This window comes from Rhinopithecus bieti, unplaced genomic scaffold (assembly GCF_001698545.2).
Source record: "Rhinopithecus bieti isolate Rb0 unplaced genomic scaffold, ASM169854v2 scaffold_41779, whole genome shotgun sequence".
NCBI lineage: Eukaryota > Metazoa > Chordata > Mammalia > Primates > Cercopithecidae > Rhinopithecus > Rhinopithecus bieti.
The window spans coordinates 4534-18054 of NW_016817334.1; the positions used below are offsets into that span (position 1 = coordinate 4534).

The following is a 13521-nucleotide window of genomic DNA, read 5'->3' on the forward strand; positions in this document are numbered from 1 at the left end:
CAGGCCCTTTAGGGATGAAACGCATTTTATCAATAATTCAGTTTTGCAAAAGTTTTGCAATATGGTTTCATCTGACAAACCCTCTCAGTGGTGTATTTTTCCACTTTCCAAAGAAAGCACATGTAGAAAAATGGTGTCAAATAACATTAATGGGTGTGTTTTGAAACTGTGGACACTAAGGAAACTAGCCTTGGTCCTTACTCCAACTCTAACTCATGGCATCTTGAGCCAGAATTATTGGAGTTTGAAAACAATGCATGAAAAGATGGTAGAATGAAAAATAGTGCCTGACAAAACAAGACACAGCTAATAGCACAGTGAAGACAGCTGATACAACATTTCTTAAAATTGGTGGGTTTAATTCAGACTGAGTGTTATTTTAATGTCTCATTCATTTTACATAGATGGACATACCTAAATACACAGAAATATTTCATCATCCCCTGCAAAATATCAACACTGAAAACAATGTATGCTTTTGTTCTGTGTCAGGGAAAAGATAATAGATTCATGCATAAGTGTTCACAGAAATTTTTTTAAAAATCAAGTTATGTTTCTGTTCCTACCAAAACTGCGCAGTCTTTCTAAGCAACTCTGTTGACTTCTTGGAGAAAAGAGAAGATTCCCACTGCTTCAGATTAAGGCCCACATATTAGCAGAGGAATTACTGGCTATGACTAATTGAAAACAGATCTAGCTTTCTTTTAATTAGAAATAAGTACATTCATTTTATAAATGATTTGTCATAAGGAGAGCAATCATGTTCACTTCTGAAGTATATTTCATGAGTCCCTTTTTCCACTTCTTTCCTCAGTGGTTCAGGAAAAAACATATGCAGCGTTTCTAATGGTTTTGTTTGTTTGTTTGTTCATTTGTTTTAGTTTTGCAAGCAATACAATCAATCTTCTGATTTCATCCTAAAATAGTAGGCATTCCTACTTTGGTACAATTCAACCAGGATTGCACAATTGCTGGGATCAAAAGAAGAAGACATTCTACCTCTTCACTTGAACTGAGTCAGTGTGAATTAATTTTAAATGTCAGACTACATTTAGATAAAACATACTTGAAAAACAATACTGTTTGCTAAGAAAGAGGTTAATGAGGAAAATGTAATCCCTACTCGAATGCCATTGGAATGCAAAACCACATTTATTTGCATGTGTGGTGTCTGTAAAAGGTCCAAGGAATTTTGTTTTTGGTGTTTTGAATTGTTTATAATGTATTCTCTTTTATTCCATCTACTAAAATTCCCAGAAATGATGCAAATAAAAGACGGAAAATATAAATGCATTTGGGTTCTAAGAAAATTACCAGTTGCAACATCAGTTCTAACCACAGTTCATAAAGCAGGTGATTATGGGGACAATAAAGAAAATGTCATTAAATTAGAAAAATCCCTTGAATCTTGCCAATTCTGTGATAGCGCCTAGAAGTCTGACGATTCTAAATTGTCCATGCCAAATTTTGCAACAAAATCTCACTAATAATGATGCTCATTTGCAATGATTTAGTTTAGATATTCCAGGCTGCAGGACATGAAACACACTGGATAATTTTTTTGACATTATGGCTTATTAAATCACTTCCCAAAGTGTCAAGTAAAACAAAATCTATTCTTTTAAAAGTAACCCTGGAAGGGTCACTGACTTTTCAATAGACCAGTTTCTTGTTTCACTTTTAGGTTAATTTCTCACACATTTTTGGTTCAGGAATTGCTTCATTAAGAACACTGGATTTCAAAACAACTCCATTTCCCTCAGAGGCCCAGCAAGCAAAAGGCAGCTCAGCACTGGAAGCGGCCACCAATTAACAACAACTAGCCAGGCCCTGGGGGCCACGGGCACCTTGGCAGAAAGTTGGTCATATTAATGTTCAGGCCACAAGTTCCCATTTCACATGGAGTAGCTGCCTGATTGCAGCAAAGTGCTAATGGTTAGGATTACCATTGCTTAAACTTTTATTTCAATGCCTTGATCTGTCACTTGATTGTTTCCCCCTTAGGCTTTAAAATATGCAAGAATAAAATGAAACAAAAATTAACATAATTATAACCTCTCCTAATATTTCTATTTCTGTCACATTCTCCAAGATACAAAAAGTAATACAGTTCTACTGTAACTAATTCCCTCTGGAAGCCTATATTGCCCTGGACTAAAATTTTCAGGGCAGGTCTTGCTGTGGAGTTAACTCCACAGGAATGGAGCCTGCCCAGTCTGGTCCCTCCTGTGGCTCCTTCTGAACCAATGTGTCCCATCCTCTCCCTGCCCCGAGATGTGGGACCTGCCCTGCAGGAGGAGGCCTATAGTGTCCCACTATGCCAGGGGCTGGGTGGCTAACAGCTGGTGGAGTATTCACAGGCATTGCAGCAACTCTTTCAATCTAGCTCTTATCAGTAATGCAGCTGACATTTTTAATCTGCCAATCTGATTCCTGTTACTATAAACTAGCACCAAACTCTGGCTGGGATGAGAGGCACAATTTATTAGACGTCTTAAATCCTAACTATTTCACAGAAATAAGTGAACTAATATAGAATTCTGTCTCTCTCTCTCTCCTTTTTTTTTTTTTTTTTTTTTTTTTAAACAGTTTTAGCAGCAAGTCCATCCTGGATTCCTGCAGCCCTGCTGCATGCACATGATCTTTGCTCCAGGATCTGGGCTGATGAGTCACTTCTCTGTATCATTGCTGACACGGTGGTAGAGGGAAAAAACCAAGGGCAGTTGTTTCCACTCACATTTCACTGCTGAGTTCCAGTCATATGGTCACAACCACCTGCCACAGAGTGGGAATGTGTAGTCCTCCTGCAGAGATGGGTACCATGTATTTGTGAGCAATGGTAACAGTTATCAAACAATTCCCTCTGGACAAAAATTACTTAAGTGGCATATATTCAGTCTTATGTCTGCTAGGAACAACTGAAGAGTCAAGGAATCAGCTCCTGAATAATATCTGCCAGTAAAGGGTTCTAAGGTGGGGTTTAGACAGCAAGGTGGGCAGAGGAAATGACTTCAGTGTTGCAGAGGAGATGTACAATGCACATCCAGCCCTCCGTTCACACTGAACAAAGCTGACTTTCCCCAGTCACTTGTCATTCAACCCTCGGGCTGAAAAGTGAAAACTCACCATCTTTCCTTAAGTAGTTTAGTGCCTCACTGGGGAGTGAATGTCCAGATATAAGAGCATAAAATAGAACAAGGCTGGGTGCGGTGGCTCATACCTGTAATCACAGCACTTTGAAAGGCTGAGGTGGTAGGATCACTTGAGCCCAGGAATTTGAAAACAGCTTGGGCAATATAGTGAGACTCCATCTCTACAATTTTTTTTTAATTAGCTGGGTGTGGTTGCATGTGCCGATAGTCCCAGCTACAGGGAGGCTGAGGCAGGAGGATCACTTGAGCCTGTGAGGTTGAGGTTGCAGTGAGCTGTGGTTGCGTGACTGCACTCCAGCCTGGGTGACAGAGTGAGATCCTGTCTCAAACATTTTTATTTTAAATTTTAAAAAAGGACAATATATAATCAAGTATCAAAACAGGCAGAATAGTCTGTCATTGAGCCTTAGCAAAAATGTTTGCCTAAACACTCAAAAAAGTTGCTGTTTTTCCTGCTTCGGTTTGAAAGTCAGGAAAAGAAGCAGTGAGGCCTCATGGTGAAAGAGGCAGCATGAGAGCCATCCGGAATGTTTGTCCCTTCAGCCTCCTGGTAGGGGATTGTTGGCAGCCTCTCCTGGATTGGACTCATTCCCCCACCCCAAAACTACCCGCAGCTGAGGACAGCCATCTAAACACCTGCAAAGTCTGCACTACTCCAGGCCCACACTAACCCAGACCTCAGGCATGAAGCACCCAAGCAGGCTTGTTCCCTGTGTCAGTCACGGTTCAATACAGGAAACAGAAAATTCTAGATCTGCCAAGATCAGAGGGATTTAATAGGAGGTATGAAGTGGAAAGGCTGGAGGAGTAGAGTCAGTGGCAGCCATCAGAGCCCCCTACACCCACGAGGCTGGTGACTAGACAGTGGGCCATGGAGTTAGGTCACTGCTCATACTTATGTCTCCCAGAGCCCTCTCATACACCTACACAGCTGAAAAGGGAGAGCAGTTTCCTTTTCACTGCCTTTCAAATCCTATGTGACCGCACTTCATTATCAGAACCTAAATTGCATCCTGATCTCTTACAGCAAAGTGACTGGGAATTACAGTTTTTACACTTCTAGGCCTGCAATACAGGGCAGTGGGGAAACCTAGGAATGCCATGTGCTATGGACAAGAACTAACAGGCTCTCCAACAGGGATTGATACTGAGTCACAGGCCTTAGTGCACTGTCTAAGAACAAGGTGCCGTAGTACACATGCTCTCCCGAGTCCCTCTCCCTGGGAATTTCACTCAAGATGGGAAGTCTCAAAACTAGCCACTGAGAGCCATGTTGCTGTTTGGGTTACTTTCATGGTTTGGCTCTGTGTACCCACCCAAATCTATCTCAAATGGTAATCCCCACATGTCGGGGGAGGGGCTTGGTAGGAGGTCATTGAATCATGGAGCAGACTTCCTCCTTGCTGTTCTTGTGATCCTGAGTTTTGACTATCTGGTTGAGATCTGGTTGTTTTAAAGTGTGTGGCTCTTCCCCCCTCTTGCTTTCTCCCTCTCCTGTTCTACCACGGTAAGACATGCTTGCTTCTCCTTCCTCCTTGATTGTAAGTTTCCTGAGGACTCCCAGTCATGATTCCTTGAACATTAGGGCATTGAGGAATTGAAGAATTTAGGAACACTTTCATCTTGCCTGCCAGTCACCTTCCCAGTACACACCCTGGGTGTGGTGGCACGTGCTAGTAGTCCCTGCTACTTGGGAGGCTGAGGCAGGAGAATCGCTTGAACTTGGGAGGCAGAGGTTTCAGTGAGCCAGGATCCCGCCACTGCACTCCAGCCTGGCAGCAGAGACTCACTCACTCAAAAAAAAAAAAAAAAAAAAAAAAAAAAAAGCAGCATTAGTGGCACATGGTCATCACTATTAATGTATTAATGTTGCCGAGTGCTCTATCTGTTTGTTTGTCTGTGCTCCTTTCGTTTCAGTAAAAATCTTAAAATTGCTCTCTATTCTCTTAGTATTCTAGTGAATAGAAAATACTTTTATTGAATTCATCTTAATTTCAGATTTGGTGGTATTTGCAACAGCAGCACATGTGGATGGCCACATTTTTATTACCAAGTCTTTTCCAAGTTTCAACAGCGTTTTTGTTTGATGATTTTGGTTTAAATCCAGTTAATCAATATAATAGTAAAATGGGGTTCTCCCCTGTCCCTGTTAAATAATAGTAGTTCAAAGACCGGAAATATTTAAAGAACAAAATTTGAAAACTGAAATGTGTGCCTTCTAGAATAGATTCCTACCTTCAGCTGTCATGAGAGAACCTCAAAGCCGCCCTTTTACAGCTGGGGACATTTCTTCTTCTTTATAAGCACGCATATACTTGGTCACTTAGGAAGAGGCGACCCACACGACACAGGGCGACATGATCCTGCACCCACAGGTACGTGCACACCCAGGCGCGAGTGCCCACCGGCCCCACAGTTCGTCTGCAACAGTCAGATTCAAGATGCGGTAGAGTGGAACCTTAACCTCTTTTGGCTCTTCTTCCCCCAAATCAAAACCCACATTCAACGCCTCGAAGAACCAGGAAACCTCATGGCTTTAATCATTTCGTTTCCCCAAGATCCACGTGGCACACAGGATACTCCGTTTTCCTTTAGGGTTGCCGTCATCCTGCGAGAGGTGCGGAAGAAGAAAAAAGCAAATTTACGTTTCCAAAGAGCGGAAGAAGCCGAGAGAAAGTGCCAACCCGGAGTGCGCTCTTCACCTCTTCGCTCTACTGGGAGCAAGCAAGGAAATCCTCCAGCTCTAGCAGGGATTGAGGGTTAGCGCCACCTGGCTTTCTAAAGAAGAACAAGAGGCAGGAGGTAGATGCGGCTGAAGAGGAGCCCGCGCCCTCCTTTCCTCCTTGGGCACCAGGTGAGTGAGAAGGACCCGAGCGCTCTTCGCTTCAGAGCCCAGGGCAGTCGGGCTGCTGGCCACCGCGCACTGCGAAGAGACGCAATAACCCTTCTGGGAATCAAGAAATCCGGAAACGTCTCTTGGTACTGGTGTTAAGAGTAGTGGATTCCACATTTAAGGCAGCCGTGAATTGCAGAAATAGCTGCGGCACTAAAAGTATTACAAACAAGCACCGATCAATTTACGCATTGATTGGTTCTGGCTCGTTTCTATCAACCACCTATTCTAAGTAAACTTCTTACACCGGCTGTGGGGAAAGAAAAAGAAGATAGGAAAAAGGCCATCCTAGGATTTTGATCACTGTGTGGCAGAGTTGGAAAGCAGTCAGGTTAAACGAATAACGCCCCGGAGCCCCCGTTTATTCACAGGCAAAATAGGGAAAACTGTCTTCAGCAACTGCCCCAAGTGATTGGAAAATCAAAGGAAAAACTGGTTGGAGAATGCCTTCAACATTACAATTTCTTCTATATTCTTGTTTTATTATTACACAATATCGTCGTATTATAGTCATAGTGAAAATGGTTATCATTATCCATTCAGTGTCTTATAAATTTGCACTGAATTTGTATTTGCATATATGGATATAATGAATTCACAGAGTGACTATTAATTTGAGGGCACTGCCACAAACTGCTTTATCTAGAACTTGGACCAGTTATCAAAAAGTAATTATCTATTTCGACATGACTTTTAAAGGGTGAAATCTAGAGAAAGTTGTTTGGAAACTGCCTTTCCATGTAATCAGTCAAGAACACAAACACAGATGCACGGATGCATATAATACATGCACACTATGTGCACATATGAAAATGTGTACATGCATGGGAAATACGGGTTTGCATTTATTATAATAATGATTCATGTACATTGCTACTCCGTTTACAAAAGACTTTTGCATTCACTTTTCCTTACAACATTAGGAGGCATTGCTGATCCCCATTTTACAGATGAGGAAACTGAAGCATGGAACAATAACTTTCCTAAAATCTTTGATGAGAAGTTATAGAACCAAAGCCATTTATTCAATTCTGTGTCATCCTAGTATCCAGCAAACATATCATGGACAATTACTGTGTGCCAGGCACTAAAGCCTGGTGGCCACAAAGATCAAAGACTATTCCACTGGCTTCAAGAAACTCACACCTCGTGGAGAAAAAAGAGAAATTACTCTCCTGAAGGATATATACTCCACAATGAGCCTCGAGCTTAAGTGAAGATTTCCCCAAAGAGGAGATGCCCAGGCTGAATTTTGAAGGACAAGAATTCTTCTAATAAAGATGGAGGGAAGTATGACCCAGGCAGAAAGACAACATGTGCAAAGATATGAAGGCAAAATAAACGAGAGTGTTCAATATAGCTCAGAATCACGGCTTAATGTATATATAGGGACAGTGGTGAGAAAGATTATAAAGAGCATTATTGAGGTTTTCCTGAAGTCTATGGGGGAATGAATGAAAGATTTTAAGTAGAGAAACGACATGATCCAATGTCATTTGCATTAAAGGTCGGTCCAGCTGCCATGACTACAGACTGGAGGGTACATCAGCAGTAGGAGAAATGATGGAATGATGCAGGCAAAACTCAATATTTGTCATTGCTAAGGCAAGGGGTTATTTGAAAAAAAAGAGAGAGAGGGTGAATTTGAAAGATATTAAGGAGGAGCTCAACCATACGTTGCTAGGTTATTAGCCTGAGCACCAGGTGGGTAGTGGTGTCAGTCACGGAGTCTAAGAGAAGAGGCTATTGGTATGCAACAGAGACTAGACATAAATTCTGTTTTGAACATAGCGAGTTTAAAAAACTAAATACATCTATATGGAAATGTCCTCTAGCAGAGAGTTGGATATTCAGATCTAGCGCTCCAAGAAGAGGTCTGAATCACAGAAAGATAAGGCACTGGTATCAATTGAAGCCAAATAATGATTAATAATAGTATTTGCAAGCAGGCATCAAGTACTTACTATGTATCTGGCACTGTGCAAAGCACTTTTAGTAGATAATCTTATTTAATCCCCACAACAACCTCACAAGGTAAGTATTCTGATTAAGTATGGCCCAGGGAGAACATTTAATATAAGAGGTCCAAAACAGGACCCTGATGATTACATTTAAAAAGAATGGCGGCCCGGCGTGGTGGCTCACGCCTGTAATGCCAGCACTTTGGGAGGCTGAGGCAGGCAGATCACAAGGTCAGGAGATCGAGACCATTCTGGCTAACACAGTGAAACCCCATCTCTACTAAAAATACAAAAAATTAGCTGGGCGTGGTGGCAGACGCCTATAGTCCCAGCTACTTGGGAGGCTGAGGCAGGATAATAGTGTGAACCTGGGAGGCGGAGTGTTCAGTGAGCCGAGATCACACCACTGCACTCCAGCCTGGGTGACAGAGCGAGACTCTGTCTCAAAAAAAAAAAAAAAAAAAAAGAATGGCAGAACTTTTCCTACTATATTGCAGAGCTATAGCATAATCACCTAGACTTAAATGCAGAAAGCTACACATTGACCTCCAGTTGGCTGAATGTCAGTTCCATCCTTGCTCTGTTCCTCCCTAGGACAACATTCTGGAATGACTGCCAAGGCTAGCTGGCCCATTCCCACCCTGCCTCACTGCCTACCTATGGTCCCTCAGACTTGGTGTGACTTGTGAGTTTTTTTAGCCTCCAAGTTGTCAAGCTCCCCCAGCCTGAAGATGATAAAGGAAAAGACTACTTCCATGTAGGGAAACCACCTGTTTCACTACACATCCAGGGAAAACATATCATGACTGTTTCTCTGAAATACTTTGGATTCCAGCTAGACAGCATCATTCTGGCTAGTCAAGGTCAACCAGGGCCAGGCAGGCAGGAGGAAGTGCCCTAGACTTAATTTTTAATTTTCAACATGGCAGACAGTCCTTGAGTCATCCCCTCACATCAATAGGCACTCCTTGAAAACAAGCAAGCAAAAAGAAAAACAAAACAAAAAAAGCTTTACTACCTTACTCCTTTTATTTTATTTTATTTTTTTTTGAGACGGAGTCTTACTCTGTCACTGAGGCTGGAGTGCAGTGGCACCGTGTCAGCTCACTGCAACCTCTGTCTCCTGGGTTCAAGCAATTCTCCTGCTTCATCCTCCCGAGTAGCTGGGATTACAGGCGCCCACCACCACATCTGGCTAGTTTTTAAAAAATATTTTTAGTAGAGACGGAGTTTCACCATGTTGGCCAGGCTGGTCTCGAACTCCTGACCTCAGGTGATCCACCAGCCTCGGTGTCCCAAAGTGCTGGGATTACAGGCGTGAGCCACCGTACCCAGCCTACCTTATTCTTAATGGTGAATAATTCCTAGTAGCTTCTTCACCTTCTCCCAATATCCATCATTTGGGAGTTTGTTGTATGAAGGGAAAGGATCAGTAGAATACTATTCTGAACATTGGATTTACTTACATAATTTGCCTCTCTGTTAAGTTTGCCTAGAGATTTTTGTTTCTCTAACATTGAATTCAAGACTCTTATAAGCAAATCAGACTTGCTGCTGTACTTCTCATTAGAGGAACTGTAACCTTGTCCCAATGGCCCTTAAGAGCTCCACCCAAGTGAAATGGTACCAAACATTTAAGTCTTGCTTTAAATTCATGCTCCTGAACCAAATTTTGGCCCAGATATCCCTGGTTTGAATGAGAAAGCCAGGTGAGGACTGCAGATGTTGGGGATAGGGAGGAGGTAGCCTAAAGACTTGATCCATGTTCACCTAAACCTGTCACCAAGATTTGTGGGCCACATCTCTGTGACCTGAAGAAGTCGGTTCCCTGGGCCCCAGTGTACTCATCTGTGAGATGAAGGGGCTGAAGCATCTCCAAAACTCATTCCAAGTTTAACATTCTCTGAGGACTTGATATAAGAATGAGCAGGGTTCCATTGTTGGCTTTGCTTCTTCCATATGGTCTGGGTAAGGGGCTCATAGAATGTTGATACATTACAGCATCAGAGAACATGAGAATAGAAATCAGATTTACTGACCAAACAGATCACCTAGATTAAAAATTAATAATACAACTGTATATGTATGTTTGTGTGTATATGTGTATGTATAGATGCACACGTATATTCACAGAGAGAGACAGACAGAGACAGAAATAAATATAGAGAAACTGACTGGTCAGGATAGCTGACTGGTCAGGATAGAAACTGACTGGTCAGTGAGTTGATGGCAAAGCCAGGTCTAAAATCCAGGTTTTCTAACTATTGGTTAGGTAATTTGCCTACAGGTCTCTGTGTATGTCATGCATGCCACTAGAACGCTGGAAGATTTGGTAAGATGCATGTTTAATCAGCTCCATGTGTGGTGTGCTTCCTTCCTCCACCATTATCAGTATTGCCTTAGAAAAGGCTGCATGTTCTGGAGACAGCATGGGTCTTCTTTTAAATGGGAGCCCTAAGAATTCACCCCTGCCTTTAATGCTAACTCTGCATGTAAATTTGCTGAAGGATAATATCCTGAGACCATTTTTCAGAGGTGATGAAAGGAGTCCATTTAATCGAAGAGGCTAAAAGAGATGAAATTATCTGCCCTGTCCTCCCACTGAGGGCAATGTGGGGTAGTGAGCCCAGCCTGCGCTAGGCATGGGAAAGACGGCACCTCCCCAGCTCCATCCTATCCGTGTGCCCTGAGCAAATTTCACCTAGAGAAATTACGGAAGCAAACCACCTAAACTTTTAGCCACCATCCTCTGCCTGTCTCTGCTAGGTAATTTTAAAAACTGGGATAGTGGTTTAGATAACAGTAGTAGTTAATAGTAGTAATAACAGTAATAGTAACAGCAGTTGATAAGGAAGAGGAGCTTTGCAAATGAATCTTCCTTAGACTGAAATTTAAAAAGTGGTTTGACAGGCTATTGCCTTCACCTAGTTCAGTGTATTCTTCAGTAAATATTTAGTAAGGGTTCCCCCCACCCACTACTGAACAATGTGCTAAGGCCTGGGAATACAGGTAGTGTACTGCCTGGCCCATACTCCCGCCCATCTTCAAAGTCCTTTCCTAGGACAGATTCAGTTCTTGAAAAGACTCATTGATCGCCTCCATGCAGCCACCAACTGCCTCACGTGAACGCAAGACGCCCTAGGTAACCCGAGCCAATGGCTCCCTCCCATTTGGGGAGAAAAAAAAGTGGGGGGCGGGGATCGAAAGAAAGGAAAGGAGAAAAATACTGAGAAACATGTTTTGGCAGGCCAGGCCTTCAGAGACTACCATATGTGCTCCATATTGAGCAACCCCTGGTCTTTGATGTTTTTCTGAATGTAAAGGCATTATTCTTTCTCAAACTGCCCCTAAGTACTACAGACATTAAAACAATGAGGCCATAACGGGTGGACCTGGCTCTAAGTGTTTAATTTGTCCTTCACCCAAGTGCCTGCCACCGGTTAGCTCCCCAGTTTGCACCCAGGCAGCTGGCAGGGTTGCCATCCTCTCTGGCCCCATCCCCCTTTCAGACTCAAGTTTGTGTGTCTCCTAGAACACCTTAGTGCCAAGTTCGGAAGTAAGTACTTCTCCCAAAGCCCTGCGAAAACGCCCCAGATGTTTCCCGCGTCACGGAAACAAGCCCAGGTTGGATCTGAAGCATTCTTATGACGGTGGGTCACAGGGCCCGCCCCGCGCCAGCGAGCACTGCCGCCTCGCGAGCTGCGGGGTGCACCCGGGGGCCTCCGGCGCTCCCCCGGGTTCGCGCCCACCTCGGTTCGCCGGGGAGTGGCCAACAGCGCAGGAAATACGGCCGAAGGAGATGCCCATTTTAGTTCGTGCGGATTTCTGAAGCACAAACGAAGACCCTTAGTAAATTTAGTGTGCGTGTGTGTGTTTAAGACGGTCTCACGCGCATTGCCCAGGCTGGAGTGCAGTGGCGCGATCAAGGCTTGCTGCGCTGTCGACTTCCCGGGCTCAGGTGATTCTCCCACCTCCGCTTTCGGAGTAGCTGGGACTACAGGCCTCCGCCACCACGCCTAGCTAATTTGTTTTTGGTATTTTTTGTAGAGATGGGGTTTCCCCGTGTTGCCCCAGGTTGATCCCACACTCCTGAGCTCAAGCGATTCACCTGCCTGCGTCTCCCAAAGTGCTGGGATTACAGGCGCTAGTAAATTTATACTGTAATCTTGGGGAGTTTATTAAATAGTCACTCGCCCCGATTGTTAATTTGTCCTTCCCTTTACGTCCTTCTACCCACCTCTGGGAGAAACAGCGATCTTAAAAGGAGGCTCCAAATCTACTCGAACTCTCCAGGGAACTGCCCTCTCCTTCCGGGGAGCAGAGAGGCCAGGGCTTGCCCAAAGTGGGGAAACCCAGAGGTGGGAGACTCCCGGTGGCTGGGCAAGAGCGGGGTGCAAACGCGAAACCTGCTCTTGGACGCTGTGACGCTTTGCCTACTGGGGCCTCTCCAAAGTGGGCGGAGTGAGGAGGGTTGGCCCCGGAGAGCAGGGCGTCCGAGCTCCCGCTGCTTCCGGGTCTCGGCAAGCACTTCCGGGGTGCGCGCCACGCGGCCCGAGCTCAGCTCTTACTAATTATCGCAAATGGTGAAGGAGATTGGCGCCAAAAGAGAAGAGTAACAAATGTGGCCGATAATGACGTCAGGGTTGGCTACACCAGGGCCCCCTCTAGTCAAGGTCAGGCCCCAGTGCTCTAGAACTTCTGCGTTTGCTCTCGGCCACCCCAAAGACGGGGGATTCTTGATGCAGCTTGAGATGCCCTGGGGAACCGCAAAGCCTGGAATCTAGGAGCAGCAGCCTCAGCCTCCCCAGTGCGCCTGTGGTTGCGGGCAATGGGGCACAGCCCCTGGCTCCCCTTGCATCCTCAGTAGGCACACCAAGAACGGCCTTTCTGCGCTCAGGCCTTTGCGGAGGTCTCTTTCAGGGTCGTTTGGAGTGAGTCTGGATTCAGAAGGGTGGGCCGGGCTCTCCCTGACCCTAGAGGGTCGAGAAAGGGTGGCGGAGGTCACAGTGATGCTCTGCCCTTGTTAAACTGGTCACCTGGAGCGGGCTCCCTCGATGCAGAGGCATGGGTTATCTTAGAGAATTCAGGTTGTGTTTGGGCGCTGGGCTGAAGATAGGAGAGGATCCTCCTGAGGTAATCTCGTATGTGAGGTGGAAATGAACTGGATACACACAGGAATCACGAGCGCCTTTGCATCCAATTGCTCCTTCTCCTTCCGAGCATCCTTTCTACCAGCCAGGATCTATTGTCTCAGCACCTACTTTGTGCTCAGATCTTTGCCAGGTTCTTCGGGGGATACGGACCACAGAAAGCCAGGTACCTGCAGGTGAACCTGGTGAGACTGGTGCGTTAGTGGAAGGAAGAGAGGGCGCCCATTAAAATTACTTCTCGTGCTGCACTTTTTTCTGGAATGAACCAAAGACATCCGGAGAAGAATATAGTATTGCATGCCTGGACTTCGGACTCAGCTTCCTTTTTCTGACCCCTCCTCAACCTGGCTTTCCCTCTTCAGGAA

General features: G+C 44.7%; 1 long non-coding RNA gene across 1 annotated transcript; it reads right to left on the reverse strand.

Annotated features, from left to right (window-relative positions):
- Window positions 1-2545: 2545 nt before the first annotated feature.
- On the reverse strand, window positions 2546-12480 carry LOC108517842 (uncharacterized). The gene is made up of 3 exons (XR_001882219.1): window positions 12244-12480; window positions 5388-5760; window positions 2546-2804 (listed from the first exon to the last, which is right to left on the reverse strand). It is a non-coding gene; the product is annotated as an uncharacterized LOC108517842 (long non-coding RNA).
- Between the last annotated feature and the right edge of the window lie 1041 nt (window positions 12481-13521).